We start from the raw sequence: 15,714 nt of genomic DNA on the forward strand, positions 1-15,714 counted from the left end.
GAGGGGAGAAGAAAAACGGATGCACTTGAAGAGAGGGACCTGCCCACGGTCACCCACAACCTGGGTATGGATCTGGGTGTGCAGGCTCTCACGAGTGTCTCCTGCTACCCGCAATTTGGCTTATTTCAGGTTCAGAGAGCCCCACCATCACAGTCGGGTAGGAGAAGCAAGGCAGACTGACGGGCGCTTGCTTCCAGCCTCTTTGGTTCTAGCTCCTGTCTCAGGATTGCTGTAACAGCCCACATCTGGATGCGAAGCTTTGCAGACTCCAGCTTGCCAGGGGACTTTGCATCCAAAATCTTGTCTGGGCCTCCTGGCCCCAGGTGGGAGTGAAAATTATTGTCTCCACTTTACAAGTAAGGCAACTGAGACTCAAAACTAGGTTGCATCCCCTGAGCTACTGAGGTTCAAAGACAAGTAACTAATAGGTATCCACTGAACTCTGATCACCTCCTGCTGTCTTAGGCTCTGTAGAATGCAAGAATAAGGAGGACATGGGCTCTGTTTTGATACCAGGCACCAGTTTCCTGGAAGATAATTTTCCAGAGTAGGGGTGGGGGGAATTACAGGTTATGTGGCAAAGGTTATCTTTATGTAAATCATACAACCTTTGCCACAAACCTGTAATCCACATTTAGCTTTCTAGGTGACTCAAAGGTACGCACAACTTGGATTCCACACCTGTACCTATGCAGGTCACATTAGGTCCATGCTCCTATAAGACTATAACACTAAGGGGCTGGAGATTTAGCTCAGCGGCATAAGCACCTGCCTGGCAAGCTTGAGGTCATGAGTTCAATTTTCTGGTATTGCTTCCACCTCGACCCCTCACCAAAAAAAAAAAAAAAAAAAAAAAAAAAAGTCGGAAAAGAATCTAACTTTAAAGCAAATCTGATGGGAGGCGGAGTGGCCACGTGAGCCATTAGAAGCCGCTGTGCGCACAGCAGCTGCTCACCCTGTGCAGCCCATTTGCAACAGGCCAGGGACTAACACCAGCAGGGCTGGGGTGTACAAGGACACAATGCATATCATTCATTCTTTGCCCTTGTATAATACCCCAGTGTGCAACCGTTGGAGAGGAAATGTAGGACTCGTACAGGAGCAAAGGTCACTCTTAGCAGTTGTGGGAAGCCTGTGGAAGATAGAGCACTTCAGTCAGGGTTGAAGACCACGAATTTTAATAGGTGGGGATGGGGTGATGGGACTCTTCAGTGACCTTTCGCAGCACCCTGGGTTTGCCCTTTTACCATGTCTCACCAGATTTTATGCTCCTGTGGACGGACACCAAGGTATGTTTTTCAATACTCAAGGTGTCATACATGTTAAGGAAGTATTCTGTCATTAAGCTACATTCACAAGTGACATTTGAATGAATGAGAGGTCAAATGAATGGAGCAGAAGCAGGGTGAGGTTGCATTGCCCAGTTGTGGAGAGCCACCATCAGCCACCATCAGGTCAGTGCCCTGGGATGGTTAGGACATAGCAATGAAATTCATATTTTTTTCCTCCTTCTGGAGTTGTTTTTACCACATACATGTGGCACCACATACATGTAATCCTTGCAGTCCAGAAGACTGAGGCTGGAAGATAACAAGTTTAAACCCAGCAATTTAGTGATTAGGAAGAACCTCGTCACAATAAAGTGGGGATGGGGGCTCAGTTCTGAGCTTTGAGAGTGAGATAATCAATCTTTATATAAATCATACAACCTTTACCAGCCATGGTGATGCACACCTGTAATCTCAGCACTTGGGAGGCTGAGGCAGGAGGAACACCTCAAGTCCAAGGCCATCTGGGCTACATAGTTCAAAGCCAGCTTGAACTACATAGTGAGATCCTGTCTCAAAAAACAAAAAAGTAGAGCTGGGCATGGTGGTGCACTCCTGCTGAGGCAGGAAGATTATTGTAAATTCAAGACCAGCCAGGGCTATAAAGTGAGCTGAGGCCAGCATTAGTGAGACCCTGCCTCAAAAAGACAAGATGCCAGGTGTGGTGGCTCATGCCGGTAATCCCAGCACTCGGGAGGCTGAGGTGGGGGGATCATTGTGAGTTTGAGACCAGCCTGGGCTACAAAGTGAGTTCAAGACCAGCCTGAGGGGCTGGGGATTTAGCTCAGTGGCATAAGCACCTGCTTTGCAAGTGTGTGGTCATAAGTTCGATCCCTGGTACCAAAAAAAAAAAAAAAAAAAAAAGACAAAAAATAAATAGAAATAAAAATAAAAGACCAGCCTGAACTGCACAGCGAGACCCTGTCTCAAAAAGATTTAAAAAAAAAGACAAAAAAGAATAGGCTAGGGATTTAACTCAGCAGCATAAATGCCTGCCTAGCAAGCGAGAGATCCTAAATTCAGTCTCTGGTAACAATACAAAACAAAACAAAAGCAAAAAAGAAAACAAACAAAGTCCTAAGGCCCTGAAAACTAGAATCACTACCTGTTTCCACTAATCACCACCCTCCTCCCCAAATTCCTGGCCAGATTTCTTTTTGTCTTTTTTTCATTTTTACCGGTACCGGGGATCGAACTCACGACTGCCTGCTTGCAAAGCAGTTACTTAGGCCACTGGGCTAAATCCCCAGCCCCCAGGAAGTACTTGTTACCTCCACATTTCTCCCTGCCCCTTTGAAACTAGGGGCAGAACCTAGCCCTTTTTATTTTTATTCTTGTTTTTTTATCTTTAGACAGGGTCTTGCTAAGTTACACAGGCTGGCTTCAAACTCAAGGTCCTGGGGCTGGGGATTTAGCTCAGCGGCATAAGCGCCTGCCTTGCAAGCAGGCAGTCGTGAGTTTGATAAAAAAGAAAAAAAAAGAAAAAGACAAAACAAAACAAACCAAAAAAAACCCCTCAAGGTCCTTCTGTGTCAGCCTACTGAGTAGCTGGGATTAGAGGCATGGACCACTGTAGCAGGCTACCTCATTGGACCTAAAGAACACCTTTGTGCTACAGGAATGGCTCACTCCCTGTCTCTGTGAGGCAGGTGAAGAGAGGCTAGAACCACTGAGGACAGTGGTTCCCATTTTGCAGCTCAGTGGCTGTCAAATATCACAGCTGGGTAGGAGCAGAATTGATGTCTGTGTCACCCAGCAGCCCCTTCCATGGCCTCAGAGTGCCTTTGAGGAAACCCTCAGGAGCTACCTTAGCCTGTCTGGAATGGAAATAGTCACTGGATTGGGTTCTCCGTGGCTGTGGCTGCCTGGCCTGGTGGCCTCTACCTCCCCAAAGCAGCTATCCATCTTGCCCTGATTGGGTCCAGCCCAGCAGCTTCTGGAACAACTCCTGGGCATCAGGCCAGCACCAGCTGCTCAGCACCTTCTCTCCCTGTCTCTGTCTCAAGCAATCTGTCTTTTGTCTGTCTCTCTCTTGGATGTCTCTGTCTCTCCCTTTTCTCTGTCTCTACCATTTTGTGTCTATTTCCCTTTTATTACCTTTTTCTCCTCTTTTCCTGCTCCTCTTTTGTCTGCTTCCTTTTTTTTTTTTTTTCCATCTTCCTCACAGTCTCCTGCCTTACCTTCTGCTGTCTCAAGAGGGTACTTACCCCTCCAGAATCGCTGTCCATCCACTCCCACCTAGTGCCTTTCTCAGGCATCCGCATGAGCTAGTGCAAAAAAAGAAAAAAAAAAAAAAATCACAAAGAGGACTCCGCTGTGAAGCTCCAATCTGGTTGCACCTTTAGCTTATCCTTGCCTCTTAATCAAGCCCAGAGCTCTGAATTGCCCCCAGCTTACAGAGGTGGAACATGCTTCACAGAGATTCCAGACGGTGAAGGATGAGGGGTGGCAGGACTCACACCCCAGGCACAAAGGTGGGACAATCAGAGCCACATGCCACTCCCTGTGAACCCCTGATAAACCCCCTCCTAGTCTCTCAGATCTTGCAATTCTGTGAGCCACCCTTTATTCCAAAAAGCCTGGTCCAACCTGGCATTCCCGAGACCACTGCTCCCTGACTGCAATCTCCTCTTTTCCCATCCTTCATGCTGGGAGATTACAGCTTCAGATCATAGGACAGCACATCCTTCATGAGAGCCTCTCAGGGGACCTGCTTCACAGCTGACCTCAGCCCTGAGCTCCCCAGGGTCTCTGTGGGCCTTGGGGGATCTTCCAGAACCATGATGCCTCACTCTCCTGGCCCTCTGGCACCCTTACTCCTCAGTGTCTCTGGAGGTCTGACCTTGACACCTCAGCTCCCAGCCCACATTTGCTAGGACTGCTGGAGAAAACCTCAGGGCTGGGCAGAGGGGACCCATCCTGGTCTCTGAGTGGCCAATCCCACCTCAGCTCCCTCCCCATCATTTCTGAGGCTCCTGCAAACTGCCAGCCTGTTCTCCAGCCTCCTCCCCTGCTCTGGCAGTGACTCAGCAGATGATCTACCTTCTACTTCTTCAGCATGCAGGCCCCCAGTAACCTCGATGCTGTCCACCCAGAAACCCATCCCTCTGAACTTCCAGCTCTCGGACCTCCCTCAGTCTGTCATCCTCCCCACCCCTCCAACCCATTCTCTCCAGGCTTGGCACTGAAAGCCTCCCAGGCCTCTTCCAGCCTAAGGAAATCACCAGCAGCAGTAGCTCCTCCCTCCATCTGACTGTTAAAGCTCAGTGGAAAGCAGTTATCTGCAAATCTTAAATCTTCACTCTCTCCCTCTGCTGCCTTGGACCATGATAGATGGGCCCACCAAACTTGTACTTATCAAGGTCACAAAGATGCCCGGAGTCATGAAAAGGCCTTCTTTTCTGTCCTTTTCTGTCCTATGACTTCTCTGGGTCCATTTGATGCCAAAATGGAGTACTAGGGGCCATGTCCTTTTGTGGTCCCTGGGACACATGAATCTTTGGTCCTCCTGGGGCCTCCTATAGGGCTCCTTGTGACTAAATTCACTGGTCTGTCCCCATTTCTGTTCTGTTCTTATTTAATCTTCTGGGGCCCAAAGTGCCACCTTTTACTGAAAACTCAAATCTCTCTGCAACCCCACCCTGGATGCTGCACCTGGACACCCTTTCACACATACCCCACTGGGGCTCTTAAACTTGCCCCTTCTCGGAGAAGGTGAGCCAGCCCACACACCTATTTTCCTAGGGGTCAGGCTGGACATCAACTACATCTCAGGACCACCACTGGTTCCCTGTCGAAACCCTACCACGTCCCCCAGGGAGCATGAAGGAGCCTCCCTAGTGGGTTCCTTTCTCTGGCTCTTCCCTATCCAGTCTGCCCTCCATCCTGCTGCCATAAGGAGATGGAGCTTTTTTTTTTCCTTTTGAGACAGTTTTGCCATGTAGCCCAGGCTGCCCTTGAACTCATGACAATCCTTCAGCTTCTTGAGTACTGGGATTATAGGCATGTGCCACTGTGCCTGGCTCTTTTCTTTTCCTTTTATTCATTTCTCTTTCTTTTCTTTTTTTTTTTTTTTTCTGAGACATGGTTTTGCTATGCAGTTCAGGCTGGCCTAAAGCTCACTTTGTAGCACAGGTTGGTTTCAAATTTGTGACAATCCTCCTGCCTCAGCCTTCAGAATGTTGGGATTATAGCCATGCACCACCACACCCAGCTCTTTCCTTTTTTCTTAATTGGGAGTCTTTTTTTTTTTTTTTTTGTCTTTTTGAGACAGGGTCTCCTTATGAAGTTCAGGCTGGCCTTGAGCTCACTTCATAGCCCAGGCTGCTCTTAAACTCGAAACAATACTCCTACTTCAGCCTCCTGAGTGCTGGGATTACAGGCTTGAGCCACCATGCCTGGCTTACCTGCGAGTCTTGAACCCAGGGATATTTGCTATGAGCTACATTCCCTACTCCCCCCCGCTTTTTTTTTTTTTTTTTTTCAGTTTTCAGATAACATCTCACTAAGATTCTGTGTTGTACAGGCTAGGCTTGAACTTGTGATCCTCCTGCTTCAGCTTCTCACAGCTCTGGTATTGCAAGTGTACGCCATCACACCTTAGCCAGAGAGACTATTGCAAACATGATTCCCATCTCTCCTTTGCTGAAATTCCCTCCTGGTTGAAGAATTTGAAGGACTAGTGTCAGGCTCCCACCCTTGGTAGCTCTGGGGACCTTTATATTTACCTTCTCCTCCCCACCCTCAAAACCCAGGAAATCTCTATGATATCACTATAGCCAGGAAGGCCCTGGATGCCCCTGAGTGTTTCTGTCCTGCACAGCTGACTCCTGCTGGAGTTCAGAGGATTTTGGGAAAGCAAGAACATGTAAAGGTTTTAGTAGGAGCCCAAGAAGCTGGCTTGGAGCCACTGAATCATAAGCTCTTCATTTTGCAGAGGAGGAACAGGGATTTGGAGAAGTCATTTGGTTAAGGTTATTCAGGAAGCCATTGGAAGAGCTGGGTCTCCAGTGCCCGGCTGTCCCCTCTCCTGAATCCAGCATGATGCCTGCAGCCCTGAGCAAGACTTGCAAACTGCTCTTTCCAGCTTCTCAGGACACCTGGGCTCTGACTCACTGCCCCACCGCCACCACCCCCACCCCCACCCCCAAGGCCATGCTCCTTCATCTCATGAGTGAGCTGGTCTCTCACTTCCCTGTCTCCTCCCACCCCATCTACCCTCCTCTGCATCCTCCCATAGAGAGGGTTAGGAACACCCAACCAACGGCAAGGTGTATTGGCGCAAGGGCTGTAATTCTAGCACTTTGGGAAGATGAGGCAGGATAATTTCAAATTCCAGCCTTGCTTGGGCAATTTAGTGATTTAGAGAAATCCTGTCTCAAAATAATAATAATAATAATAATAATAATAATAATAATAAATGGCTGGCAGAGCTGGGGATGTGGCTTAGTGGTAGAGTGTTTGCCTAGAATGCACAAAGCCCTGAGTTCAATCCTCAGTACTGCAGAAAACAAAAACACAAACAAAAAAAGAGCTAGGGATGTAGCGGAGTGTGAAGGGACAGTGTTTAATTCCCAGTACCACAAACAAACACAGTGTGTAGGGAGTCAGGCCTGCTGTCACTGATTCTAAAAAAGCCAAACAAACCAAAGAGACTACCCACTGGCCATCGGCCATCGAGGTAGTGTTTCTAGGTGGGATGAGGAGTGGGGGATGTGAGAACCTGGCTTGTGACCCCACTTCCGGGCTGTGGGACCTAGACAAGTTGACTTCCTCCTGTCTCAGACTCCTCCCCTGGACTGTGGCTCCCTGCTTTGGTTTGAATGTGTCTCCCAGTGTTCAAGCATTAGAAAGTTAATCCCCCAATTTATATGTTGATGGTACTTGGTGGTAAAACCTCTGGGAGCTACCTAGGATCAGATGATGTCATGAAAGTAGGATCCTCTTTTTTTTTTTGTTACCAGGAATTGAACTCAGGATCTCTCACTTTGCATGAGGCACTTGTGCTGCTAAGCTATATCCCCGGTCCTAAATCGAGCTCCTCTTAATGGGATAAATGACTTTATAAGATTTAGCTCAGTGGCATAAGCGCCTGCCTTGCAAGCAGGCAGTTGTGAGTTCGATCCCTGGTACCGATACAAACAAAAAAAAAAGTCAAAAAAAAAAAAAAAAAGAATAGAGACTTGAGCTAGTATATATGTTCTGTCCCCTGCACGATGCCTCCTGCCATGTTATCTTGCCATGTCCTTGAATGTCCCAGCCTCTACAATCAGAAGCCAAATAAACTATTTATTTATTTACTGGTAACAGGGATGAACCCAGGGCCTTTACACTAAGCTATATCTCTAACCTTTTTTTTTTTTTTGGTCTTTTGAGACAGGGTCTTGCTATGCAGTTCTGGCTAGACTTGGGCTCACTTTGTAGCCCAGGCTATCTTGAACTTGCAGCAATCCTCCTGCCTCAGCCTCCCAAGTACTGGGATTACAGGCATGCACCATCATGCCCGGTTTAAATTTATTTTGAGACACGCTCTCAATAAATTACCCTATCTGGGCTCAAACTTGGGATCCTCCTGCCTCAGTGTTACAAATACAGGCATGTGCCACAGTGCTGCCTATTTTTGCAGTGCTTGGAATTGAATCCAACAATTCAATTCTGAAGTACAAAAAAGGAAGAGCTTCTATATGTTGGCCTCATTGGGAAGAAAAGGGATTTTCCTCTGTCCTGTAACAATGGGAGATAGACTAAAGAATCATGGGCAGGAGTTTGGGAATGTGATTGCTATCCCATGGTACAAAGGGGACCTCAGGAAATGGCAAATCATCGTGCTGAAGGTGACAGAAAGGACTGGATGCTGCATATGGGATTGTCATCCAGATGAGCAAGGGTCCCTCTGCTGCCCCCTCTAGTCTACCAACTCCAAAGCCCAGGAGGACAGGGAAGGGACATGGCTGGTCCAGTAACCTAGAAGACAATGGCCCTGAGTCATCAGGACCCACTGCGGGCTGGGCTGAGTGGGTTCCTTTTGTCCCTGTTGATTTGGGTTTGCAAGCCCAGGGCAAGGAGCTGGCACTGGGCATCTGCGCCTGCCTCCTGCCTCTGGTGCAGCCTGGGCTCCTGTCTGCCTGCTGTGTCAGCACTGGCGTTCCTATTTCATGACCAAGTGGGATTTGTACTCCCCGAGCATTAGCGCTGAGCTGACTCGGCAGAATGGCCAGCGCCAGAAAATACCAGCTCCTCCACCCCTTGCAGCCAGCTTCCGGAAGGCCCCAAGGCTGCTTCATTTCCTTTTCAGGCAACTCAGCCTGGCCTCCTTCAAAAGTTGCTGGGCCTTTGGAGGTCCCTCAGGCCTCCAGGCAGACCAGGGAAGGACTCCACACCCAGAACTTTGAAAACATGCAGGTTCTCAGGGCCACCAATGGCAACTGTGGCTCCGTGTCTGGGCCCTGGGATAAGATCCACCATATTCTGAGGGGCTGGGGCATCCAGACAGATTGAGATACCCCCACCCTTGGGGGCTGGGGATTTAGCTCAGCGGCATAAGCTCCTGCCTTGCAAGCAGGGAGTCTTGAGTTCGATCCCCGGTACCGATAAAAAGGAAAAAGACAAAAAAAAAAAAAAAAGAGATACCCCCACCCTGCCAGTGACCATTCAGCATCACCCCTGAGTGTTGGATCTTCTGACCCTGCTTGTTCATTGATCCTCCCTCCTGTGATTTCTAAACCATTACTGGACAGCCCAGGCTGATGAAAACATTGCTTCCTGGAATTGGGCGGAAATTGGTGGGCTCTGCAGTTTGGAGTTCTTTGAACAGAAAAAACAATAAACTCCATGAGATCAGCAGGCTGCCACCATCCCCAGCTCCGTGGCCCTCTTATAGATACTTTGCCTTCTGTTGGAATTCTGAGTATCAAAACATTCACTCTCAGGCCAGGGATGATGTCAAATGTATAATCCAAGCATTTGGGAGGCTATGGTGGGGGGTCATTGTGAGTTTGAGGCCGTCCTGGGCTACCTAGGTAGACCTGTCTCAAAAAAGAGAAAAAACAAAATAATTTTTTTAAAGTTGGGGATTATATATATATATATATATATATATATATATTTTTTTTTTGTACCAGGTATCAAACTCAGGACCTTGTGCTTGTCAGGCAGGTGCTTATGCCACTGAAAGAGTTGGGGATGTAGTTCAGTGGTATAATACTCCACCCAGGTTTAGATCCCCAGTACTGCAAAATAAGTAAATAATAAAAGCAGTAAAAATACCACCATCCTATTCCCAGTCCAATTCAGAGGGCAGAGTACAGAGTTCTTTCTAAAAGCCCAGCTAGGTAAAGCACTTGGCCCAAGTTCATGCAGTTGGGTTTAGTGAAAGGATTCTAGTGCAGGCTCCCTTCCTCTTATTTTTTTTTTTTTTTTTTTGCTACCTGGGATCAAACTCACAACCTCATGCTTGCCAGGTAACCTTACACTTGCCAGGCAAGCGCTTATGCCACTGAGCTAATCCCTCCCTTGCTCTTGAGAATGTGTGGTTTGTCTCTTTGTTTGAGACAGGGGGCCTTTTTTTTTTTTTTTTTACAAAATAGTAACACAAATTTCCCTGTTGGAGTAATTTATTTTTTCCAGTGCTGGGGATTGAGCCCAGGGATTGAACTACATTCCCATCCCAATCCTTTTTATTTTGTGACAGGGTCTCACTAAATTGCCCAGCCTTGCTTTGAATTTACAAATTTCTTGCCTCAGCCTCCTTGAGTAACTGACATTACTGTTGTGTGCTACCTTGCCTGGCTAGGGTAAATTTTGAAATTGGCTTTTTTCAGTGTAACACAAAGAAAATGAAAACTAAGCCGGGTGTGGTGCTGCACTGAAGGGCATGGGATCATTGTAAAACAGCAGGACTATATGAAAGTCTTGTTACTAAGGACTGGACAATCTTGTTTTGTTTTGTACTGGGGTGCCAGGCAGGAGCTTATGCTACTGAGCTATATCCTAGGCCCTTCTTTTGTTTTGTTTTGTTTTTTTGATATAGGGTCTCACTGTGTTACCCAGATGGTGACTGACTTGTGCAGTCAAGTGATCCTCCTGCCTCAGCCTCCTTGCACTTGATGCTAGTCAAAATATGCTATCTTCAATTCTTGTGGGATGAGATCAAGCAGTCTGTCTGTCTGTCCGTCTGTCTCTTTTATACTGGGACTCAAACTCAGGACCTTGTGCTTGCCAGGGAGGTGCTTATTTTATCCCCAGCCCCTTAAGGGGGTTTTTGATGCAACAGCATAGATCTGACATCAGAAGAGGGACATAAAAGACATTGCCATTGCCTTCTTGCTTTCTTAGTGGCCTGCTGTGTATGCAGGATGTATTTCCTCTCCCAAAATCACTCTGCAGAGCACTTTTCAGAATACCTTTCCCTTCTTTTTTCCCTATTTTTCTTACCTTTAGTAAGTGTAAAACCTTACTTTTTTTTTTTTCTCTCTCTCTTTTGAGACAGGATTTCAGTATGCAGTTCAGGCTGGTCTTGAGCTGACTTTGTAGCCCAGGCTGGTCTCAAACTTGCAACAATCATCTTGCCTCAGTCTCCATTGTGCTGGGATTTCAGGCATGCACCACTATGCCTGACTAAATTTTGCTATGTTTTTCATTTGTCTTCTTCAATTATTTGATCAGGATAACAAGGACCTGGAAAGAGTTTATAGCACATTTGGGGCCCCAGTAACCCCCAGTAGCTGGCACTTCAGATGTAAATCACCATGCCTGACTTAGAGTGATTTTAAAAAGCAACCATCCCATTTCTTTATTTTATAGATTCATAGTCTGAGATCCAGAGAAGTAAAGTGATTTGGCCAAGGTCACCCAGCAAGTTCAATGGCAAAGTCAGAGCCTGGCTTTTGTGTCCACTTCCCATCAGAGGCCTCCTCCACTGGTCGAAGATCCTCAGGCAGAGAGGCAGGTTGCTAAGATTCTCCCACCATCCCTTGCTTCTGAATCCATGGTGTTCTCTGCTTCTACTCAAGGCCAGCCTGCTAGGGCAGTGATGAGGAAGTATTCCCAGAGGATAGGGTGGGGAGCAATGTGGGTCAATTTCAGTTTCAGAAGAGCTGCTGCTGCTGTGGCTAGCTCTGCACTAATCAGGGAGCTTTTCAGCCACAGGAAGAAGCCAGCAGTCCAGGGGATGGGGCTGTGGTGATTTATAACTGCACAGAAACAGCAAGATGCTGATGTCCCTGACTGGCCTGCTCCTCTGCCAACTCAGCCAGAGATGATACATTTAAAAGGTCACATCCTCTAACACTGAAGGGGATGGAGGGTGTCCTTGTGCTAGGCTGGCCACCAATGGGCAAAGTCTTCTTTTTTCCTGAGCAGTTGCCAAGCAAGGCAGAGCCTCACAGTTGGGATGGAGAAGGGTGTCTTTGCTCCCAGGAGTCAAGAAGGTCTGTCTAGTTCTATTAGTCACTGGACGTGTGATTATTTTGGCTGATCACAGAACCTCTGGGTTTCAGCATTCTTGCCTTAAAAACAGTAGTGACTCTGAGCCTCTTGTCCTTTGGGCCTTGATCATCTCCCAGACTGCAGTCACCGATCCCCTCTGGTCATTTCTATAAAGAATGCCAATAGCTTTCATTTCAGAACAAGGCTAATCTAGCATGATGACTCATCACCGTTGGGCGGGGCACTTAGTGCTCATTTATTTCAATTCTCATTTTAAAGGTGGGGAAACTGAGATCTAGTGGGAAGACAGGTTTTGCACATGGAGTTGGCATAGGGAAAGGCAGAACCCAGCATGCTAATTCTCTCACTCCCAGCTCCAGGTGTCTTGACACGCCATTAGGCAGTCAAGGGAGAATCCAGGCCATTAGCCCCTTTACTGTGTCATATTGCAGCTTCTGAAGCAGCACTCTAATCACAGGGGCTGCTGGACAGCTGCGGTTTTAAACACAGAGCCTTAAGAAATCAAAGGCAAGGAAGGCAGGGTCAGCTATCTCCTGCACCAATGGAAGGAAGCCTGCATGTGGAGTCTCCGGATGTCATTCCTCTTTAGCTCTAAAGCATCCTTTACTTGCCATCTGCTTCACTTTTCCCAAACAAGTTTGTCTTGGGCTGCTTTTTTTACCTTTCTTTTTTCCAAGTGCAGTAGCCTAACGGGGGAAGGAATGGGGTGTAGAGGTCAGATAGGTGGCTTGAAATGTTCCTGAGATTTAGCATCTGGGGCCTGAATCACTGATTTGTTTCATGCACCTGTAGACAGCTAGGGTTGACTCCGGATGCTCTAGGCCAGCATGGCTCAGGTCTGGCCTACAGGGAGGAAGCAAGAGGAAAGAGGAATGACTTGGCAAAGGCTCCTGCAAGAGACAGAAGGAAGTAGGAGGGTTTATTCACCAGCAGGATTGCATTTTGCTGGTGGTGTGGTAAGCGAAGAGGGGCCAGACCAGATCCTGTGTTGGAGGAGGAGAAGAGAACTATTTCTAGACTGGCCCCTCTGTCCATCTCCTACACTCTTGCCAGATCAGTCTCCCCAAAGTGCATTCATTCATTCACTTATTCCATGTGTTCCATGTGCTTACTATGTTCCCGGTACTGTGACAAGCACTGAGCAGTCAGCGATAAGACAAAATGCAGACCTGATAAATTTTTGCCATTGTTTTCACACTTGATCTTGGCCAAGAGGCCAAAAGGTTGTTTGTTTTTGCCACTGTTAAAATATCTCACATGTTTTCTGTTTGTTTCAGAACAAAAATCTATTTTCTAGCCTGGTGGTGGTGCATACCTACAATCCCAGCACTCAGGAGGCTGCGGACAGGAGGATCACTGCAAGTCTGAGACCAGCTGGGACAAACAAACAAACAAAGGAACAACCTCTCCTACCCCCAAAAAACAACTATTTCCTGTACTGGGAGTGTGGCTAGTGGTATAGCACTTGCCTAGCATGTGCAAGGTCCTGGGATCAAGCCCTGGCAATGCAGGAACAAAATAAAACAGAAAAACAAACAGGATCCACCTGAATCCTTAGCCTGCCATTCTGTGCCCCTTGTGTTTGGCCCCTGACTCCATCCCTAATACCCATCACCAGAGACACTGCTTACCCTAAACACGGCTGGGAGGAAGTTACCTCCTAGTCTTGCTGCCTATCTCTGTCAGCTCGCAATTCCTACATTCCTTTAAGGGCTGAATGGAAATGTTACCAAGCTCTATGGAGCAATTTTTCAGAACCTCTTCCTCTCTGCCCTGAAATGAAAAAATTATTGTTTTTTGAAACAGGGTCTCACTATGCAGTTCAGGCTGGCCTTTAACCCACTACAGAGTTCAGGCTGGTCTCAAACACATGGTGATCCTCTTGCCTCAGTCTCTCAAATGCTGGAATCACTGGCATAGGCCACCATGCCCTGTTGAAATAAAAAAAGAAAGAAATTTACAGCATTTAGCAATTCTATTTTCCTTGAAGACATATATGCTCTGGCATATAAGACAGAACTTGTACCATTCCCTCATAGAAACTCATTCTGGTTCTCATGCATACTTCATAGCCCACTCCTGATTTATTTACTTGTTTTTTACTTTTTACTGTTTTTTTTTTTTCTTAATTTTAAGATTTTTTTTTCCTGGTTAATTTAAAAAAAATTTTCCCCCCAATCCTGGGGATTGAACTCATGACCTTGCACTTACCAAGCAAGTGCTTGAGCCACTAAACTAAATCCCTGGCCCACTTCTTACTGGTTTTAAAGGTCTTTACACATTTACTCTTCTATTTTGGGTTGCTGAGTTTTGAACCCATGACCTCCAACGAGCTAAGCACTAACTCTATCACTAACTTGTATCCCATTCCCTGATATTTATTTTTTATTTTGTCTTCTTTCCTGGAGAGAATGATTTGTTTGTTCTGTTTACTGCTGTCACCTATTGCTTAGACCACAGTAGGTGTTTAGTAGATATTTAATTGCTGAACAGATGAAGTAAATAATGCAATCAAAACTAAGAGGTTAGTGAGCTATATAAAATGTCAAAGACCAGAGCACAGGAGCAAGAATATATCAACCTGACCTCAGAGGATATAACTACAATGAGAAGTGGTCAATCAGCCGCCAAAGACAGTCCCCAGTGTTCGGCTGCAAAGAGGCTCTCTTGGTCGCTGAATTGAATCTTTAGTATACTCCTCTAGAAAGGAAGAAGGGGCTCTCCAAAGTCAGCCTGCAGACAGTTGCATCTTTCCTGGAAATTAACCAGTATGTCCAGCTGGTATTTTTTTTTTAACATTAGATTTTATTGGTCCCCACCTTTTTTTTTTTTAATTGGTACCAGGGATCGAACTCACGACCACGCACTTGCAAGGCAGGCGCTTATACTGCTGAGCTAAATCCCCAACCCCTTCTATGTTCTTTTCAGGTCCCCATCTTTTTAAAAATTCTTTTTGAGACAAGGTCTCACTATGCAGTTCAGGCTGGCCTTCAGCTCACTTTGTAGCCCAGGCTGGTCTCAAATTCGCAATGATCCCCTTGCCTCAGCCTCCTGAGTGCTAGGATTATAGATGTGAGCCTTGAAAGGATCTACTTGCTTTAGCCTCCCAAGTACTGGGATTACAGGCATGCACCACCACGCCTGGCTCACATTCATCATAGAGAAATTTGTCCTTTGATAATTTCTAGTCAAGCTCAAGAACCTCAAGGTGCAGAGGGGAACTGGAATCTTGATGAGGTGGACACCTCTTAATTTAGCTATATCCCATGAGGATGGGGCCTCTGGACAGACTCTGTACACAGAGTTTGGATAGTCAGTCGATGTGTCCTCTCTTCCTCTCCCACACGCTCCATTTTCCTAACCCTCAGGTCTGCTAAAAAAAAAAAAGAAAGAAATTTACCCTACGATTGAGGCCTCTTGCTGCCTCCCAGTTGCCCGAAGGAATGGCGGGGCGGAGTGGGGGGAATGGCGTAGGGTGGAGAGGCGTGAATCAGCACACACTTGGACAGAAGCAGCCTTCATCCCCACCAGGGGTCCCCAGCAGCCGCAGGGTTAGAATACCACTCCCGCCCTCTCTCCACCCCTGCGCTCTCCGCCCTCTGGGAGATGTAGTCTCGCCGGTCTCTTTGTCTTTGGTCTCCTCAACGCGTCCACTCTTGGCGGGGAGAACTACAACTCCCAGGAACCCGAGCGTCTAAGGGAAAAAAAAGAGCAGGGGAGGGGAAGGGGAGCGAAGAATAGTAGTGTTCGGAAAAGCTGGGGCTTTTACCGGGATGAAGTGAAGGAAGGGAAGCGTTGAGGCGCGGTGGAGAGTTGGGGAGACGCCCAGAAGATAGCGGCAAACTTCGCCGCGCGCCAGAAGGGCGAGCCGCGGAAGGGTCCGGGCGGGGCGCGCGGTAGGCGTTGCCATTGCGTCACGCGGCGTGGGCGGGGCTGCAGG

General features: G+C 47.3%; 1 long non-coding RNA gene across 4 annotated transcripts in view; it reads right to left on the reverse strand.

Moving 5' to 3' along the window:
• The window catches only part of LOC106027770 (uncharacterized), a 26,246-nt gene extending 10,696 nt beyond the window's left edge, over positions 1 to 15,550 (reverse strand). For 2 of the 4 annotated variants that reach the window (XR_010042365.1, XR_010042364.1), the window contains exons 1-3: positions 14,361 to 15,550; positions 10,761 to 13,705; positions 3,536 to 3,595 (exon numbers count right to left, since the gene is read on the reverse strand). This is a non-coding gene — a long non-coding RNA (uncharacterized LOC106027770). Of the gene's footprint in view, positions 1 to 3,535; positions 3,596 to 10,760; positions 13,706 to 14,360 lie in introns of those variants that run through there. The other 2 variants (XR_002791298.2, XR_010042363.1) reach the window with 2 other exon arrangements.
• Between the last annotated feature and the right edge of the window lie 164 nt (positions 15,551 to 15,714).

The sequence above is a fragment of the Cavia porcellus genome, unplaced genomic scaffold (assembly GCF_034190915.1).
Source record: "Cavia porcellus strain 051 isolate PalLab524CR breed Dunkin Hartley unplaced genomic scaffold, mCavPor4.1 scaffold_23, whole genome shotgun sequence".
In the NCBI taxonomy this organism is placed as follows: Eukaryota; Metazoa; Chordata; class Mammalia; order Rodentia; family Caviidae; genus Cavia; species Cavia porcellus.